The sequence below is a fragment of the Molossus molossus genome, unplaced genomic scaffold (genome assembly GCF_014108415.1).
Source record: "Molossus molossus isolate mMolMol1 unplaced genomic scaffold, mMolMol1.p scaffold_m16_p_12, whole genome shotgun sequence".
NCBI lineage: Eukaryota > Metazoa > Chordata > Mammalia > Chiroptera > Molossidae > Molossus > Molossus molossus.
In genome coordinates, this window is record NW_023425347.1 from 40,708,997 (window position 1) to 40,728,660 (window position 19,664).

Here is a 19,664-nt window from a genome sequence, read left to right on the forward strand (position 1 = left end):
CTCAACATGGCATCTTGGATTTCCTCATGCACCAAGGTGAATTCCTACTGGCCCAGAGGACGGCCACAATCCCTTTCTCACAAACTTCCTGGAAAAAGCCAAGCCCGGAAGAACTCCATGTATTCAAACAATAAAACTGAACCAGTTCAGGATCTTTCCTAAAATACTAGAAAGTAATCAATGAGGGCTAGAAACAAGAACCTAAATATGCCAAACAAATTTTTAAATTAATGAAATAGCCAGAGTATAAACAAATAGATAAGGCTTAAGGAACATATATGATGGGTACAGAGAAATGAGATCAGGGAGACTTCAGGAAACAAGTAGAAAAAACAATCGCTGAAGCATCACTGATCACAATGCAAAGGAAAATATTCTACAAAAACGCAAAACAAGTCAGTGAAGGTCAAGATTGAGAAAAATGCAAAATACATATAGAAAAGATGAGTTTAAAGCAGTAGCAAAAGGCCCTAGCTGGATGTCTCAGTTGGTTAGAGCATTGACCTGATACACCAAGGTTTCAGGTTCAATCCCGGGTCAGGGCACGTGCAAGGATCAACCAATGAATACATACAAAAGTGGAACGACAAATCAATCTCTTGTTCCCTTCCTTTCTCTCTCTCTAAAATCAATAAATAATAAAATAAAATAAGTAAAAGCAGTAGCAACAATTGGAATGGAATAATATTTAAATACATAATTCAAAACTATTTTCTAGAAATAAGACTAACCCACAGAGTAGAAAGTATACACACTGCCCTGGAAAATATGGCTACAAAATGATCAACATTGAAACGCAGACCATTAGAGCTGTTGGTCTTCTAAAAGCAAAACAAAACAAAAATATCTCTATGGGCCTCAAATCCAAAATATGAAGTCACCAACCAAGAGAAGATTCTGCCTTAGAGACTTTTGTTTGGCATTCTTCAGTGGGGAAAGAGATTGGAAAATGCCTACAATGTTTTTAGAGAAAGAAGTATAACATATAACTTTCTAACCAGGGAACTGTGGATTCAAGGGCCTTCTTACACATACGGTAATGCCGACTCCTATGTGCCCTTCCCAAGGAAACCAGTGGAGCCAATGAAAAGATTAATAGTCAAACTATGGGAAAATATTAATTAGGACATTGAATTCATTCAACTGCAAGAATAAGTCCAAACATATGATGAAATCGTGGTTATAAAATCCAAAGAAAATGTCACAAACCACCAAAAAAATAAAGCAAAAATGTATTAAAACACAATTGGAAGCAAAAGGAAGAAAAATAGATAGAGAGAACCAGTACTTTATCCCCTCATTTTTAATAGCAAGAGATTCAAATACGTTTTTTAAAAAAACTGATAAAATGTAATTAAAATACAATTGTATTTAAATATGTAATGGTACAGAGTAGACAAGATAAAAAGATTATGTTCATTTATGATTTCAAAGTGGAAATAAAGAGAAGAGATTGAGGAATTATATTGATTTTGTTATCGCACAAAGTGGTGATTCAATGATTACTGCCTAAAGACACAGAGTAGCAAGTGTATTATATAAAATTAAGTATAAATGTAATCACTAGAAGAACTGACAAGAAAGGTACAATTTACCACTTATCAAAGGAATGTACACACAAGACCAAGCCTAGAGGAAAATACACTCTATAATATCACCAAAAAACAAAAAAACAAATCAAAGAAGCTGTAAAAAGTGAAAGCATAATATAAAGGATTATGAAAGAACTGAGTCCAAACAAATCTGTCACTTTAATAAATATAGATAGGCTAAGCACGCCTATTAAAAGGAAAGGAATCTCAGGTTGAACAAAGCTTATAAAAGATCCAAACCTAAAAGAAAGTGTCTCAAAAATGATTGGAAATCACCTAACAAGAAAAGACAAGGTAAATGCAAACAAAAGAAGACAGGATTAACAATCTTAATACCAGACACGATTACAGTCAGGGCAAAAAACAAACAAACAAACAGCCAATGTAATCAGAAAACGGAAACGTAAGACTATACTTTCAGGGATCATTTCTATAGTTCGTTACTAGAGAAGCTTCTCTGATCGCGTAGAGCACCCAAAACCACGAGGAGGAGATGCAGCGCGCTCGCCTGAGCGTGAAGCCGGCTTCAGTACTGCCATTTGCCACTGATGATGGTTCTTTTTCCCTCTTTGGAGAGAATGAGAGGGGAGAACATGTTCTGAGTGGCAAGGAAGAAAAAAATAAAAGAAAGAAAACTGAAAACTATTAAGGATAATAAGAATTGGGGGGAAGTACTCTTAAATTATCTCTGTTTACAAATAATATAATAGTATACCTAGGAAACCAAAGAGAATTAATGATAAAACTAGATCACACAAGAAAACAATGCCTTACAGTGACAGGATTACAATTAGTATTTAAATATATATTTATATGTTTATCGTGCTAGTATATAAGATTATATATATAAAATAGCCAACTGAGACACAAAAGTAGACCTGAACAAATGGAAAGTATTCCTCATTATTGGAAAAAATTACTCCTCAAATTTATTTTCCAAAAATATAGCTTTAAAATGACCTCAAAAGTAGATTAGCAGATATTTATTTCAAGATAGACAAGTTTATTATAAAGTTTATTTGAGGAAAAAAATATAAGAAAACTAATAAAATGAAAACCTAACAAAGAATCACTCTGCTGTTACTGCACTTTCACTAGATTAGCTCAAATTAGAAAACTGACAACATCAACGTTTAAGCAACTGTAATTCACATACATCAGATAAAAGAATGGCAGCTCCATATACAATTAAAGCCTCCAAAATTTTGCTTCTAGGTATTTACCCAAGATGAATGAAAACATATGTTCCCCAACTAGTTCTTCAACATTGTTCGTAACAGCTTAATTCATAGTAGCTAAAAACTGGAAACAGTCCAAGGGTCCATCAGTATGAAAACAGATGAAGAAAGTGTGGTATATTTATACCATGGAATACTACTCGGCAAATAAAAGAAATGATCTACTCATACACACAACGTGGATGACTATCAAAACATACTGTTGAGTGAAAGAAACTTTTCACAAAAGTTTATGTGGTGTATATTTCTAGTTACATGAAGTCCTGGAACAAGCAAAACTCATCTGTGGTGGGAAGAAAATCAAGAGTGATTGCCTCTGGGCAGGAGTGCGAGTGGAGATTCACTGGGGAAAAGAATGAGAGAACTTCACGGGACCACAAGGTATATGGATTGTGAGAACTTACTGATGCTACATTAAAGATCTGTGCATTTCATTATCACAAAAATATACTTCAAAAAAGCAGACTCTAACAAATATTCAACTCTAATGTTATGTATGAAGTATTTAGGAGGGTGATAGTGATATCTGCAATTTACTTTAGAATGCATAAACAAATAAGATGGACTGATGGATAGATAGAGGACTGGATAGATAAGTAAATACGTAATAAAGTAAGTTTAGCAGAAAATTAATAATAGAATATGGGTAGTGGTACATGGATGATTATTGTAAAAATATTTCAAATTTTTTGAACATTTGAAATTTTTTTATAAGATAAAATACTGGGGAATGGGCCCTGGCCAGTTTGGCTCAGGGGTTGAGCGTCAGCCTGCACCAGCGAGTCCTGGGTTCGGTTCCTGCTAGGGGCACGTACCACAAAAAAAAATAAAAATAAAAAATGGGGGATAGGAGGAGGGAGAAAGCGCAGTGAAAAGGCAGTAGTACCCAGCTGGTGTGGCTCAGTGTTGAGCATCAACCTATACACCAAGAAGTCACCAGTTCAATTCCCTTTCAGGGCACATGCCCAGGTTGTGGTCTCAATCCCCAGTGAGGGGCATGCAGGAGACAGCCAACTGATGTTCTCTCTCATTGATGTTTCTCTCTCTCTCTCTCTCTCTCTCTCTCTAAATGAATAAAGAAAAAAATATATTTTTTAAAAAGGCAGTGGTCCTACCAGAAAAGAAAACGTGTTATAATACTTCTAATATTTAACAAGTAATGTGTTATTACTGCAAGAATACACATGCCGATGAAACAGAATATAGAAATTGACTCAAGCACAGAAAAAAAGTTTTCAATAGGCTAAAGGTGACCTTTCAAATCACAAAATAATGGACATTTTAATAAGTTGTGTTGACACAGCTAGATATCTGTTTGGATAACAGATAAAGTTGGATCCAAACCACCATACATCACAATAAATTTGAAGTGGATATGATATGTCTATTAGTCCAGCTGCTATAGAGAAACAGAATCAACAGGGTATGTGTATACACATAGGGAGAGATTTATTTTAAGGACTCGACTCATGCCGTTGTGCAAGTTCGGTGAGTTCAGATTTGACAGGGTGCTCTGCCAGGCTTGAGATTCAGAATTGCAGTTTGCAGGCAAAGGCCGTTTCGGCTGGCAGAATTCTTTCCTGTCTGGGGGAGCTCAGTCTTTGTTCCGTTAAGGCCTTCCACTGGTTGGATAAAGCCCACCCACATTATGGGGAGCAATCTGCTTTACTCAAAGTCCGCTGATACAGATGTCCATCTCATCAAAAGGCACTGTCACAGAGACCTCTGGCATAAGGTTTGAGCAAATATCTGGGCATCACGGCCCAGTGAATTTAACACATAAAATTAACCACCACAATATATAAATGACCAAACATTTGAAATCACATAAGTACTTAAAGAAAACATGATTACCTTTTTTAAACTAAAATCTAGATGCAACACAAGTAAAATACTAATAATTTTTACTATTTAAAACATTTTTCGTGGCAAAAGAAATTATGAGCAAATTCAAAAGGCAAATGCTGACAAGGAAAGAACATTTGTAATAGATATAGTAAGTAAAGTCATAACCTTCCAGATATATAAAATCTAAAAATTGAGTAGAAAAAGCCAACCCCCAATGAAAAAAGTGAAAAGAATACACAAATAGTTCAGAAGGAACGGTGTAAAAAGTGTCCTTACGTATATAAAACATATTCAAGCACAATGAGAGAAATTAAAACTAACTGTAAAGATACAGCTTCTCATCTGTCAGATTGAAAAAAATATTCAAAAGCTTGAGAAAACAATATTTTTGCAAGCTTTGGGGAAACAAATTCTCTATACTGTTGGTAAGTATGTAAATGAGATAATTGCTATAAAGAAGAATTTGGTAATATCTAACAACACTATATATATTTACCTTTTAACTTATTAATCTTACTTTTAGAAATTTTTCTTGCCCTGGCTGGTTTGGCTCAGCAATTATAGCGTTGGCCCACGGACCAGAGTCCCGGGTTCAGATCATGCTAAGGGCATGTTCCTTGGTTGCAGTTTGTTCCCGGCTCCTGTTGGGGTCGTGTGGGTGACAACCACTCATTGTGTCTCTCTCACATCGATGTTTCTCTCTCTCTTCCTCCCTCTCTCCCTGCCACTCTATCTGAAGATAAATGCAAAAAATGTCCTCAGGTGAGGATTAAAAAAAATTTTTTCTTGAAGATACAGCTCCAAAAATGTGGGGGTGCTCTTATGTACTAACATTTTTTACAGCAGCATTATTTGTAGTAAATAACACTAAAAACAACCCAAACACTCGATCTTATAGGAGAATTGCTATGGTAATTCACAACATCTCCAGATGTTAAAAAAAAAAAAAAGGACCCTTATGAAAAGATGTTGTCATTTTCTACACATAGGTTTAACTTTTATTATAAATATAGGTAAACATCTTTATTTTTCTAAATAAAATATAGGACAGGTAAACCAAAATATAATAAAATGCTTACCTACAGGTGTGTGCGAACATAGACAGGCTTGGTAATGACTAAGAAGACTTCTCATACATCTTACATGTATTAGAAGGAAAACAGAAACAACATCAATTATATTTGGAATATAATTTATAAGCCTGCCTAGATTAATGTTGGAAGAATGAAAGGCAGCCATGTAACACTGATGTAACAGAGAGATTGTAACTGCCCAAAGCAGCCCCCACCCCCCGAGGCTGGGAGGTCAAGGAAGGAGACTGCAGGGGAGAATCCATGGAGCTGGAGCCCTTCGTCCCTGGACAGTGCCAGGGCCTCAGGAGCGCCGAGGAAGGCACCAGGGAGACTGGACTCGGACTGAACACAGAGTTCTTATTGGCTACTATGTAAGTGTTGGAAGAGGCTTTAAACTGGAAGCAAACCAGAAAGATCTTCCACTGTCTGGGTAAAGGATTGTTGCTGGAGAAACTCAGAAAGGAACAAAAATAAACAGAAAGAATTAAGTCCTGTCTTCTGCCTTCTTTTCTGCAGTCTCCTGTGGCAGAACCAAACAGGACATTATGTGGCAAGGGTGCAACGTACTTACTGAGTGCCAGCGTCGTCGAGGGGAACATGGGAGGGGGTGTTGGAGCTAAGGGGCAATGATAGCTTATTAGCCAGTACAGCCCTCCAGTCTGGCTACTCAAATCCATATATGCATTTCTACAGATACGTAAAATTCCATGTATCAAAATAACCGTTTCATAATTTTAAAAAATTTAAATATGAATGTTTTCTTTTATTCTCCTCCCAAATGTTAAACACAAAGTCCTCATTGTATAGACATACATTTCTGGACAATGTGAATTGCTCCTCAAAGGCAACCACGGTCAAACTTGAATATTATGTAACCTAAAGAAAAAGAAACTGAAAACGAACCACCACCAATTCTTTTATAAAATGAAAGGAGAAGGAAATAAGAAAGACAGAAATGTTGAATAATGAAAACATTTTATATATTTAAAATAATAATGATATAATAAAGCAAGAAAAATAACTTTTTCCAGAAACAAATGAATAAAACTGTACCAAATGGACAATATAATTGCACAGGAATAACAGAATAATGTAACTGTCTTTTGACATAGTATTTCAGTTGTATATCATGGATATAGTCTAACTACAAGACAGAAAAAATAGCTTAATCTTTTTTTTTAATTAATTAATTAATTTTTTATTTATTAATTTGTTTTTGTTACAGATGTTTCTTATTTTTCCCCCATTGACACCCTCCTCCCCTTCCCCGCAGACCCATCCCCAGCTTTGTTGTCTATGTTCATTGGTCATGCATACATGCATGTAAGTTCTGTGGTTTATCTTTTGCACCCAAACCCCCTCCTCTGAGGCTTGTCAGTCTGTACACCACCTCTATGTCGCTGGGTTAATTTTTTTCAGCAGTTTGTTTAGTTAATTATATTCCACAAATAAGTGAGATCATGTAATATTTGTTTTTATCTGCTTTGCTTTTTTCGCTTAGGATAATACTCTTCAGGTCCTTCCACACCATCTCAAAGGATAAGAGATCTTTCCTTCTTACAGCTGCATAGTATTCCACTGTGTATATGTACTACAGCTTTTTTATCCACTCATCTACTGATGGATACTTAGGTTGTTTCCAGATCTTAGCAATTGTAAATAGTGCTGCTATGAACATAGGGGTACATATATTCTTTCTGATTGGTGTTTCAGGCTTCTTAGGGTATATTCCTAGAAGTGGGATCACTGGGTCAAATGGCAGTTCAATTTTTAACTTTTTGATGTAACACCATAGTGTTTTCCACAGTGGCTGCACCAGTCTGCATTCCCACCAGCAGTGTACTAGAGTCCCCTTTTCTCCACACCCTCACCAACACTTGCTGTTTGATAATTTGTTGATGGCGGCCATTCTAACAGTGTATTTACACACTAAGATCTGGCACCATTTTGCTCATTGTTACTGATATTCCACTTCTAGGCCATGTCTTTGAGCAGAGCTGGGAAATAAACAAAGAAATAAACAAACAAACAAACAAAAAGAAAGCAAAACAAAATAAAAATTATGTGTTCCTGTAGAGACCTCCAATTTCTTCCCCTCCTTTTCTCAAGCAGAAGTCTGGTTCCCAAATAGCATCAATCTATCTACTCACTGGCCCTGTCTTGTTGTCTATCATCTATCTATCTATCTATCTATCTATCTATCTATCTATCTATCTATCTATCATCTATCATCTATCTATCATCTATCTATCAATCATTTATCTATCTATCTATCATCTATCATCTATCTACCATCTATCAATCATTTATCTATCTATCTACCTATCTATCTATCTATCATCTATCTATCATCTATCAATCATCTATCTATCATCTATCTATCAATCATTTATCTATCTATCTATCATCTAGTTATCTATCTATCTATCATCTATTTATCCCCCTATCTCCTCCTCTTCCCCCTCCTCCATCACTATCATCTGATGCAAACCACTGTGAAGGACACAGTATCACATATTTAGTATATTTCCAAAAAAATGTTTAATGTAAATTTACTTATGAGGAAACAATCAGACAAACCCAGACTGTGTGGCCTTCTATCAAACAATTTTTTCTGAACCACTAAAAAATGTCAATATCATATAATTTAAAAAAGAAGAAACTTAGGAAACTGGATAGATTTGATGGATTCTTAGTGGGGGGAGGGGAACAGCTACTAAAAACATTATTAGGGCACTAGAAAATTAAAATAGGAATTGCATATTAGATGACTGTAGAGTGTCAATGTTACATCCCTTGAGAGTAAAAATATCATTATGGCTATGAGTAGAATGTCCTTAATCCTTGAAAAGAAATGTTAAGGTATTTCGAGGTGATACATCAAAGATACATGTGTGCAAAGATACATATATGTAAAGATGCATATATAACGATAAATGTGGCAAACGGGTGAATTTAAATGATGATTATATGGCTCTTCATTGTACTTTGTCTTCATCTTTTCAAAGGCAACCATAAGAAGAGAATGGTCTTTGAAAACTGCCTCAAGCTGGGCTGAAGGGACCAGACATTTATGTCCCTCTACCCACATCACCAGTCATCTGATGGGGGCCACCCTGGAAAAACAAGGGCATGGGCAGGCCCCTCTCCACGGAGGCAATCTTGGAGGGAGATTCCTGGAAGTTTTCTGTACACAGCACTTCCAGCAACTGGGCCAGGAAGTGTCCCTCATAGGGTCATCTGGGTAGCACACCACAGCTTCCATTTTGGATCCTTCAAGATACATAAAGAAACTTCAGAAGTTATTGCCAGAGGGGACGTTATTTTCCCAGCCAAAGGAAAACAAATGGGAAGGCGGATCCTCTGCACGATGTGACTCCAGATAACACATCACATTCTCTCCTACTATTGTTATTGCTGCCAAGGATTTATTTTTGAAGCTATCTATTTAAATCAACTCATGTTTAGGTGACTCTAAAGAAAACAGCTCTTCTCACCCTGAAATTATGTGCATGGTTTAGCTGAAAGAAATATGGTAATACATAATCTTAACTGAAACACAGTAGAGCAATTTTCTTTTGAGAAGGTCAGGGTTAACCTTCAATGCCCTTAGTCATATAAGGAAACATTTTTAACTACTATCAGTATATTTCTTTAAGTTCACATGCCCTTTAAGGTGCAAAAGGGCTTTCATCTTTAGGAAGGCAACAACTAATTAGAAATAAAGTTGCAAGAAAGGCACAGATTATGCAGGGAAGGCATTTTAAAGGCTCTAGAAACTACTTAGAAGTACAAAATAGAAACCGGAAAACTGGACTCTTTCGCATGAGACATTTTAAAGGTGCAATGGCCTTTTGGTTACAATTCTAACATTCAGAAAGGGTGTGTGTGTGTGTGTGTGTGTGTGTGTGTGTGCGCGCGCGCGCACATGCATTGTTTCTCCTGGCTCATAAGAATGGAGTTAATAAATTTCAGTTTATGTATGACAGTCACAATTGCAAAGGTTTGATTGTTTTGTTCCTGTAGCATCAACTCTTATTTCATCTTGGAAATTCCAAGTTTGAGATTCAGAACACAAGTATCAGACAATATCTGTGACCTGAAAATTACTTAACTTATCAGTATAGGTAACATACAGGAAACTGTCAGACTATGGTAAGTGCACAAAGATCCAGTGTCAGACTATGTGTCCCGTATCATCGTCATTTAGAAAAACAGCATAATGCCTGCACATCCTAGATATACCATATGTATTCATTATGTAGAGTTCAAAATCTCCCCAGTACTTTAGGAAGTATAAAAATATTGTCACTGATTGAAATTCTCTGTGTGTTCTGAGCAATTTAATGGGTAGAATTTAATAAAGAGGACCTTAGTTAATGATAGTTAACTATTAATGTTTTGTTCTTCACAAGATTCACCAAATAAAAATATACCTAGTTTTATGGAAAATATTGCTCATCTTTGTTTAACAAAATATGATTTCTAAAAATCAACAAGCACGTTGAATGTCTACTTCATATCTTGGTCTAGTGAGTTTGTGTGCCATTTTCTGGTCAAGTGACCCATTTAGAAGATGCAATATCTACAATTTTTTTCTTCTCTTTTTTTTTTTCCTGAAAACCCCATGGGAGTGTGGGAAACCTTTCTGATTATTTTGCAATCTGATATCAAATGAACATAAGATCATACTTAGAAGTTGTCCAGCTATAACAATTTTCCCAGTTTAGCTTCAAGATGTTACTTACATAAATTAAGGTGTTTTCATGGAAATAGAAAGGGGGGAAAGTCAACAGATTGAACCATTCCTGGACATACATACCTTAAAAGAAGTTGCAAAAGCTATTGAAAGATTAATGTTTGTGAGATAGTTACAGTTTTAACTATAAATTCTAGAACTACTGAGGTTGACAAAATAGTCCTAGGGCACTTTGAGATATTTCCATTTACTTTCTCAACCTCTTTGGTACTGCCTTGACAGGACAGGAAAGATGAGTTGTTTGAATTTGAATACAAAAGTCTGTTTTGTATCAATTAAATCTGTTCCTTTCTCCCTTCTCCCCTTAAAATGTTTCCCAATATGGTACTTGTTCTGGTGTGTTTGATTTTATTTTAAAATATGTTGTTGTTTTTTTTCCCTCTCCTTCTTGAGATACTCATTTTGAATCTCCCTGTCAGGAAACAGCAGTGTTATCTCTAAATGAGAAGCATATGCAAGAAACTCAGCCAATGTTGAATCTCAATGAACTGGTGGTTCTGATGTCATGAGACTCTGTCAAATGTTAACAGAATTAATAGGTAAATGCTTCAGGAAGCATTCAAATCGCAACTTCTTCTATCAGCATTTGGTGATAAACCAACATCTCTGAACTTTCAAGGCACCGAAGTATGATGGCGAGTCCCCGAAGAAAATCAGGACATTCTTAGGCCAGTACAATAAAGTATGCATTCCCAGTTTTCAAGCATTTCTCAACTCTAAAAATGTGTTTTTGAAGCTAAGGCATGGAAATATAAAAAGTAATGGACAATAAAAACATTCATTCATTACTTGAAAATAGTTCTCATTAAAGTGATTGTATGTTTACTTGACAGTTCTCTCTTCACAGGTTAAGAAAGAAAAGCTAATAAGAAAATTATATAGGCTTTTCCTTATCCAAATCTTCTAAATGGAAGCACAATAAATGTTATTTAATACTTCAACCACAGCATTAAATACATATTTTTAAAAGTCTTCTCCATTTTATGTGTCAACACCATGACATTTCCTTAGAGACAAGTATGTAACACAGATAATGTACAACAGTGTTGCTTACCTTAAAGTAGTCGGATTTACTTAAATAATGATGCTAAAAACTGGAAATCAACATTCAAGGGGTAGTGGATGCCTTGACTTATTACCACAATTTATAGGGTTCACCGGGCTGTCCCTTTTCATTAGCTAAAACCAACCTCCCCTCCTCCTCCTTCCTGCTTCAACTGCTATCTCCTGAATTCCTGAATATTCCAGGCTGGAAAGCTAGAGCCACAAACAGATTTGGAAACAATAAATGAGAAAGCTAGGACTATTTTTACTCTGGCCCTGTTGGGCCCAGTAACAAATGAATTCATGGCTGCTGATCTTGGTCCAAGTCATTCCCTACACTATTGTGAGGCAAGATCTGGAGCACAGCATAGCTGCCTTCAACCAGCAGCTGATAAAATGAAAAAGCCACGTTATAACAGCCTGCTCCAGAGAGGCTGCGAGCAGCGCCTACGCCACCCCGGTCCTTTACCGCAGGGACAGGGCTCTAGAGCAGTTTGCAGGCATGTTCGCCAAGTGCTGTGAGCTCTGTTTTTTTTGTTTTTGTTTTTTTTTTGGTACGTGCCCCTAGCGAGAATCGAACCGAGACTCTCTGATCCACAGGCCTATGCTCCAACCACTGAGCCAAACTGGACTGAGCCAAACTGGCCAGGGCTGTAAGCTCTGAAAGAACGGGGTCCATTTAAGTTCTATTCCCTTCCGTTATCTGCAATCATTGCACCTAGCACAGTGCTTGAAACAGTAAATAGGTGCCAAAGAATGAATGGATCAACACTCAAGAATCACTGCTACCCGCCATTCGGGTCTCTTCTTCCCTCTCATAGTGCCACCAATGTCCTGAAGCCAACCAGACAGCCATAGTAAATATCCTCAGGTACGTATATCATTGTGTGTGGGTGTTTGTGTCCATCTGTGTGTGTGTCTATGTGGCTACTATGAATGGGGCAGAGCAATGATGAATAGCCCTACCAAAAATATAAATTAGCATTCCCTGATAATGCTTTAAGATATAGCTGTTAAAGTGACACAACTTGCAATCAAAACCACAAAGCAACATAACATTTAGGAAGCCAAATTTTTCCAGATTTGAATGTACTGCTGGAGCTATTCAAACTTTTAAAACTCCTTAACCACTTAACAGGGATTTATTTTTAATCTTAGTACTAATTGAAAATAATGATTAGATTTTAAAAGACCTTAAGCTGAAAACCAAACCATAGACTAAAACTCAAATCAAAGAGAATAAAAAAATTTAAGTAAAATAAAAAGAGATGTTTTGTAATGCAATGTATTTGATAAATCACAACATAAATATAATCTGATATTTATTGGGAGCATTGAATCACATTCACAGTTATTTGAATTATATTCCTTATGTCCCCCAATAAAAGAAATTTCTCTTTATTTTTTTCTTATTTCTCAACTCATACCTTAAATGACAATGCTTCCTACCTTTCTATTTGTATTAATTCTACCTTTCTATATCATTCCTCTATTTATAGAAGTGGGTTTGGTTTTTTTTCTCTCTCTCATTTTAATCAGGTAATTTCATTTACTCTCCCAGCTCTAACTCTTCACTTGCCCATAATCCTAAATAATATCAAACTAATCTCATCCAGGTCTCTTTTCTGAGAATCAGGCTTACATATCTACTTAACATCTCTATTTGGATGTCCTACAGGTCTTAAATTCCCCATATCAAAGCTGATCACATCAGCTCCTGCTTAAATCCCTAAATCACAATACCTTTCCTATATTTCTTATCTCATTATGTACCAAGTTACTCCAAATAGTGCAAAGTCAACATCACCACTTTCCCCTCTTCACTCTTTATACACAATTTGATCATCTAATTCTATCAATTCTACCTTCTTCGAAAGTGCTCCCTCATTTAGCCACTTCTGATTCAGGTCATCAATGTCATTGGTTTGGCTGACTGCCACACTCTGCTAACCAGTCTCTCTGCCACTGACATCGCCTCCATTCCTTCTTCATTCTGCAGCCAGAAGGATCCTTACAAAGGGTGAATCTGATCAGTATGACCCACAGAATTCTTCAAGGGCTTCCTTGAAGATTTATTTATTTAGATGCACAATCAGACATGCAAGCATTTTATGATCTTTCCCATTCCTTTACTTCATTGACTAAACTTAAGCAACACTGAACTGCTGAAGTAAGTCCATTACTCTTTGTTATAGAGCAAATTATGCCTCTTTCCCATTCCTATGTTGAAGCCGTAACCTCTGATATGACTGTAGATAGGACCTGTAATGAGATAATTAAGGTAAAATAAAGTTATAAGGGTGGAGCCATTATCCGATAGGACAGATGTTTTTAACAAGAAGAGGAGGAACCCCAAACAGTCAGGTGAGGACACACTGAGAAGCTAACTATCTGAAGCCAAAGAGAGAGGGGCCTCACAGACAGCACCTTGACCTTGGCTTCCAGCCTCCAGAACTGTGGGAAAGTACATTTCTGTTGTTTAAGCCTCAGTGTGGGTTATTGTTACAGCAGCTCTAACAAACTAATATACCCTCCTTCTACTGTACACCCACTCCCCCTTTTCTGCATCCCGTCTGCACTGGACAGGCTAATTCCTGACAGTCCTTTCTGCCTCAGAGAAACTATTAATACATCTCAACCTCTCAAACCCTCCTCTAGGCAACACTGAACTAGTTGCTCCTCAGAGGTGACAGACACTGTAGTTCCTCATTATATTTAAATGGTCCAAATTTAACATTCCACCAAAATGCAAATTATATCCAAGCAGGGAATGTATTTTATATATTCCTCTATTACCAGGGGCCTGGGACAGACACTCAAGTTACTTTCGTTAAACAAATGAATGGATCGTACCTCCGTAGATGTGCTATAACTGATAAATAAAAGACAGACAAGTTACGTCCAAAGCTTTCACAGAAATTGAGGGAAACTTCAAGTGACTATAACTAAAGAGCTGAGAGTAAATGCAAAAGTTCAGTATAAAACCAAGTTAAGGGAAAACCTCGCACTTCAGTTTGATGTCTAGACAAATGGGTAGCACAGGATACATAAACAATAACAAGAAACATGGCAAAGAACAGAGAAGATAGCATATTTGGAAGAGATTGAGACATAAGTAACTATTCTACATCAAATAGCCTTGTGCATTTGTACAAGAGTGCAAATTTCATCTCCTTGGTTTCTTTTTTCTCCACATACACCTTTAGGAAAAATGGTTATAAAATAAACCTTTTAAGATTTCATGAGATATTTCATGTTTGGTCCTTCTAATGGTTCTATTATGTCTCTTCAAAGGGGCACTTTTCTACCAGAGCAAACTTGAAAGAACAGAACATTTACTCCAAAAGCAATTTCCTTCCCCAGTTATTTTCTGTATTCCCTTGGCAGTGTTTTTAGACAGTTTTACTTGAATAACAGCATATTTGGTCCCAAACCAGTTTCTCTTACTGTTTGAACCTGTAGTCAAATCTCAGACCTTTGTGTGTGACCCTGATCTGCTACCATGGAAATGATTACAATCACACAAGTGTGTGTTTTATTGCAAATGAGTTCAAATATTCATAAGGAAAAAAATAAAGAAAACTTTCAGAAAATGAATTTAAAATCATTTGTTTCTTTCTCTTAATTCATTCAAAGAAAGTAAACAGGCTGCCATATAGAACTTTGCATATTTACAGGAAAATGTTAAAAACAAAGAGATAATGATGATGATTCCTTATGAATGTATAATAGTACAATGTTTACCACAGGTTTGTTTATAACAACTGTGGAAAGGATGATTCATGTTAATACTCCCATTTTACAGATTTTAAAAAAAGACTCAGAAAAGTTAATTTACTTAAAATCTTTAGTTTTTTCAACCAGCAGAGACATTATGGAACTGTCTGGACAGTTCCTTTGTTTTGCAAATAAGAGATGTGATGTAGGTGACTTTACCCGGTAGACAGCTGGGCTCCTTGACCACAATTTGGAAGAGCTGAGATTAATCAAGTAGCCCCAACTAGTCCTGGGTGTTAGTAAAAGGAGCCTCTCTGGAAAGTTTATGCAGCGATGAACAAAGAGAATTTGTAGAAGGTTCAGAATTTCCAGGGTCTTTGCAGTTCTACTTGAGTTCCTCCTACCTAGTTGTCAAAGTGTCTCTCCCTGCAAGAGAGCGGAGAACACACAGGGTTTTTAGTTTTCTCCAGCTTTGTACCTTTACCCTCATGACTCGTCACACTCCTACTTGAGATTTCAAAATAAAGCTTCCAGGAAAGGAAAATGAGCTCCTTATTTTAAAAAAGTTCATGAATTCACTGGGTCAAAGGCCCTGTGGATGCAACTAACTTCAGCAAGCATCTGTGGAATACTTAAATGTATTTATAAAAGGATTTTTAAGTATGCCACTAGTATCTGGAGAGAAATCATGTGGTTTTTAAAAACTGCATAACCCTAGCTGGTTTGGCTCAGCGGTCAGAGCGTCGGCCTGCGGTCCAGAGACAGCTGGGTTCGGTTCCCGCTAAGGGCACGTACCTCAGTTGCAGTTTGTCCCCGGCCCCGGTTGGGCCCCGGTTGGGTCGTGAGGGTGGCGGCCCTCGATGTGTCCCTTTCTCGTTGATGTTTCTCTCCCTCGCTCTCCTTCCCACTCTAACTGAACAAAAAATGGAAAAATGTCCTCGGGTGAGGATAAAAAAAATAAAATAAAAACTGTGCATATATTTTCCATGCAGGGAGCTATGTAACAAGTCTGTTTCTGTTTCACTGAATTGCAGACCTTTTCCTGTTGTGCCCCTTCATTTCCCTTGATCTCTCTCTCTCTCTCTCTCTCTCTCTCTCTCTCTCTCTCCCCCCCACCCCTTTCTCTCTCTCTCTCCCTCTCTCTCTCTCTCTCCAACCCAGGCCCGACTCAGATCGGATCACTAACCTCAGGCGTCTCCCTCACCACCAGGCAGTTTCCATCCTGAGCAAGTGCAATCCCTGCAGCTCCTCCCTGCTACCTCTCCACTGTTTAGGTTTGTTTCAAAATCACTTTCCTCTCTGACCCACCACTTCTGCCAAAGCAGCTCGGATCTCACCAGGTAAGGAATAATTACCGTTTTGTTCTCTAAACACTCCCTTCACATACCACTCAACAGAGTCCACCGGCCACGGAGATGTGGATTCTGGGGAGGAAACAGGCATTTCCACACTTCCGGCTCCTTGGTAATCCTGTCTGCACGAAAGGACAACACAGGTGTTTTTGCTTTACGCTGAGATTTCAGATCCTCGACCACCATTCCCCAGAGGGAGCCCCTGCATCTGAATCTCCTTCTTTCATTCACCCTCCGGAGCGCGGCCTCCCCCACCCCGTCCTGCCCTGGGCCCCTCTCAGCTGTGCGCTCTGCAGGGTGTTTGAAGGCTGCACCCCAGGTGTCTCGGGCTGAAATTCCTGGGGTAGAGAACACTTACAGTTCAGCGCATGTTTTCATAGTCAATGAGAAGAAATTCTTTCTCTCCTCCTAATGGACTTTCCTCAGTAATATGCCTCATGGCACCCCTGGATGTGTGGGGAGACTGGCGTTGCCAGAATATTTCTTTTTTACGGCTTTTGTTGCTTTGACAGCTTTGATTTTATGGCAACTTTAATCATGTGTGTCTTATTCCTTCACCTCTGGCATTTTGCAAATACTCCTTTTCTCCGTCGCTGGAACCGTAACTGCCGTCAACAATTGTGATCCATCAAACTGTTTCCCCCCGGCCTTCCTCTCTGTCCACGGGGGAAACCCCAAAGGAAACCGCATCAAGCAAACAAGGCCATGTTAAATGCTCTTGAGTGAGAAAATCTATTAATTAAAAAGGGGAGGAGAGAGGGGAGGAGGAGAAAGAAAAATTATGTGTATAAGTTAATGCAGCCCCAAGACACCACCGGCAGTAACTTATGCGCTGACACTTTAAACAGGCTTTATGGGTCTGTTTACTCTATTCACGACTATTCATGAAAAAAATGTGCCATCAAGTATAACAACACCATGTACATGTGTTATCTTAAAGATAGAGTGAGTCAATAAATCACACCTGAGCTTTAACAATAGTTTATTTCCTTTTCTTGTATATTCATAGAATAATGGGAGTGGAAATGAAAAAGAGCTGGAAATGAAAAAGATCGTATAGGTTATCCATTCAGTCTTGCTCTGACAGAGACTCGGTCTAGAGCAATACATCTTCGGTTTTGTCATTGGGAAATTAGTACATTCTCTGTGTCATAGCTTTCAACCACTTTTCTTGGAGTTTCTTTCTGAATAGCAGGGTTCTTAGATTCTAGTTGTTTTCCATTAAAAAACCAGAACTAAAATTTGACTTCACTAATTTTCTCACCCTCTTCCTCATTCTGCTTCTCTGGATCCTAGGTAAAAATTCCTTCTGCCTTGAACATTTATACTATTTTAAAATTGCTTGGATGATCCCCTAATTCCTAGTCGTCATTCAAGATAAATCCAGTGGTTAGTGCTCCTTTCCTAAGGACATATATATTGTCTATATATACTGTCCCTGGGAAACGTATCTTGTCGCCCCCAAGTCGATTGCATTGTGTACTGTTTTCCCAGGAGCGTGAGACCCTGTCCCTGTTTCTAGCACTCTCAAAACTAGGGAGAGATTTTCCCATGAACCCCTGCAGCTTCCTTCTTCACACTAACAGCCACTTCTGCCAATTGAACATCTATCTTTCTGATTAATTTGTCCCACTTTGCACTTAAATCTTACTTAGCTGTAAGCTCTATTTTGGTCCAAGACAGTATGGTCCATTTTTATGATCCTTCTTTTTGTGCAAATATTGGCATTGTTTTCAAATTTCATTAAAGTCCTATTTACTCCCTTTTATAGATCATTAAAGATTCTTTTTATTGTGAGTGAAGTTAATACTACAGTTTACTAACTGCTTCTCCAAATTGATCAATTCATGGCCACTTTAAAACACTGTGATACATTGTTGACTAAAGCTAAGCCAGTTTTCAAGTTGTTGGCTTTGAGACCACTCAGAAAAAGGAAAAAATACATATAATGCTACAAAATATTTTATAGAAGTCATTATCATTATTAGTGGTTAAGAAATGTTTTAGAATTTATAATTTGTGACATTGATGCAAAAAGATATAGATTGTAAGGGTAAAGGGTTTATTCACTTTTTTTCCCTCCAGATTTGGGATGAAGATGTTCAATAAAAACAGAATTAAATGAAGATTCTTATATAATACATTATTTCTTCAGAGCCAGATATTTTTCAGCATGTTACTTTTCCTATACAAAACACTTAGTTTTAACTTCACAAACATGAAGTCAAGGGTTAGAAATGCCTGTGTAGATGTCCCAAAATTGTGCTTTGCTATTTATGTGTATCAAGTCTAAACCTTGCAAGATCCCTGCAAGTCAAAAGGGGAATCTAAAAAGATAACTTGCCTAAGATCACTGAAAAGGTTAAGAGACAGAGACAGAATTAGAATATATCTGGGAGGGTATGCAGAATATAGATTGAAAGAAGAAAAGACCTGAGCTGAGAGCCAAGTGCGGGAGCTCTGTCAGCGGTCCAGGTACGCATGATGATACAGAAGCATAAAATATCACGGTAAAAATGAGAACAAGAGAAATTAAAGAAAGGTGTGAAGGGGCACTGCAGTGACTACAGTGAGAGAAGTATGTAGAACCCTGGTCATAAAAACCCTGCTTTTTGTTTGCTGCCAAAAATGGTTTCAAGTTGATTTAATCCTATTGGAAAACCAAACCATTGCAGAGTTTTAAGCAGAGAGATTCTGGGGATTCCCTCTGGCTTGTAGGATCAAGAACTGATTGGAAGAGCCTGGTCGGTGTGACTCAGTGGATTGGTCATCGTCCCAAGAACCAAGAGGTCACTGGTTCGATTCCTGGTCAGGGTACATGTCTGGGTTGTAGGCTCAATCTTCAGTAGGGGACGTGCAGGAGGCAGCTGACTGATGTTTCTCTCTCATTGATATTTCTATCTCTCTCTCCCTTTTCTTTCTTCTCTGTCTGAAAAAAAAAAAAAAATATATATATATATATATATATACACACACACACACATATAGCCCTGGCCGGTTTTGCTCAGTGGTTAGAGCGTCGGCCCATGGACCAGAGAGTC

The 19,664-nt window shown here is 37.5% G+C and overlaps 1 pseudogene; it reads left to right on the forward strand.

The window, feature by feature from the left end:
• Positions 1-1,997: 1,997 nt before the first annotated feature.
• Positions 1,998-2,199, forward strand: LOC118627464 (annotated as a pseudogene).
• Positions 2,200-19,664: the final 17,465 nt, after the last annotated feature.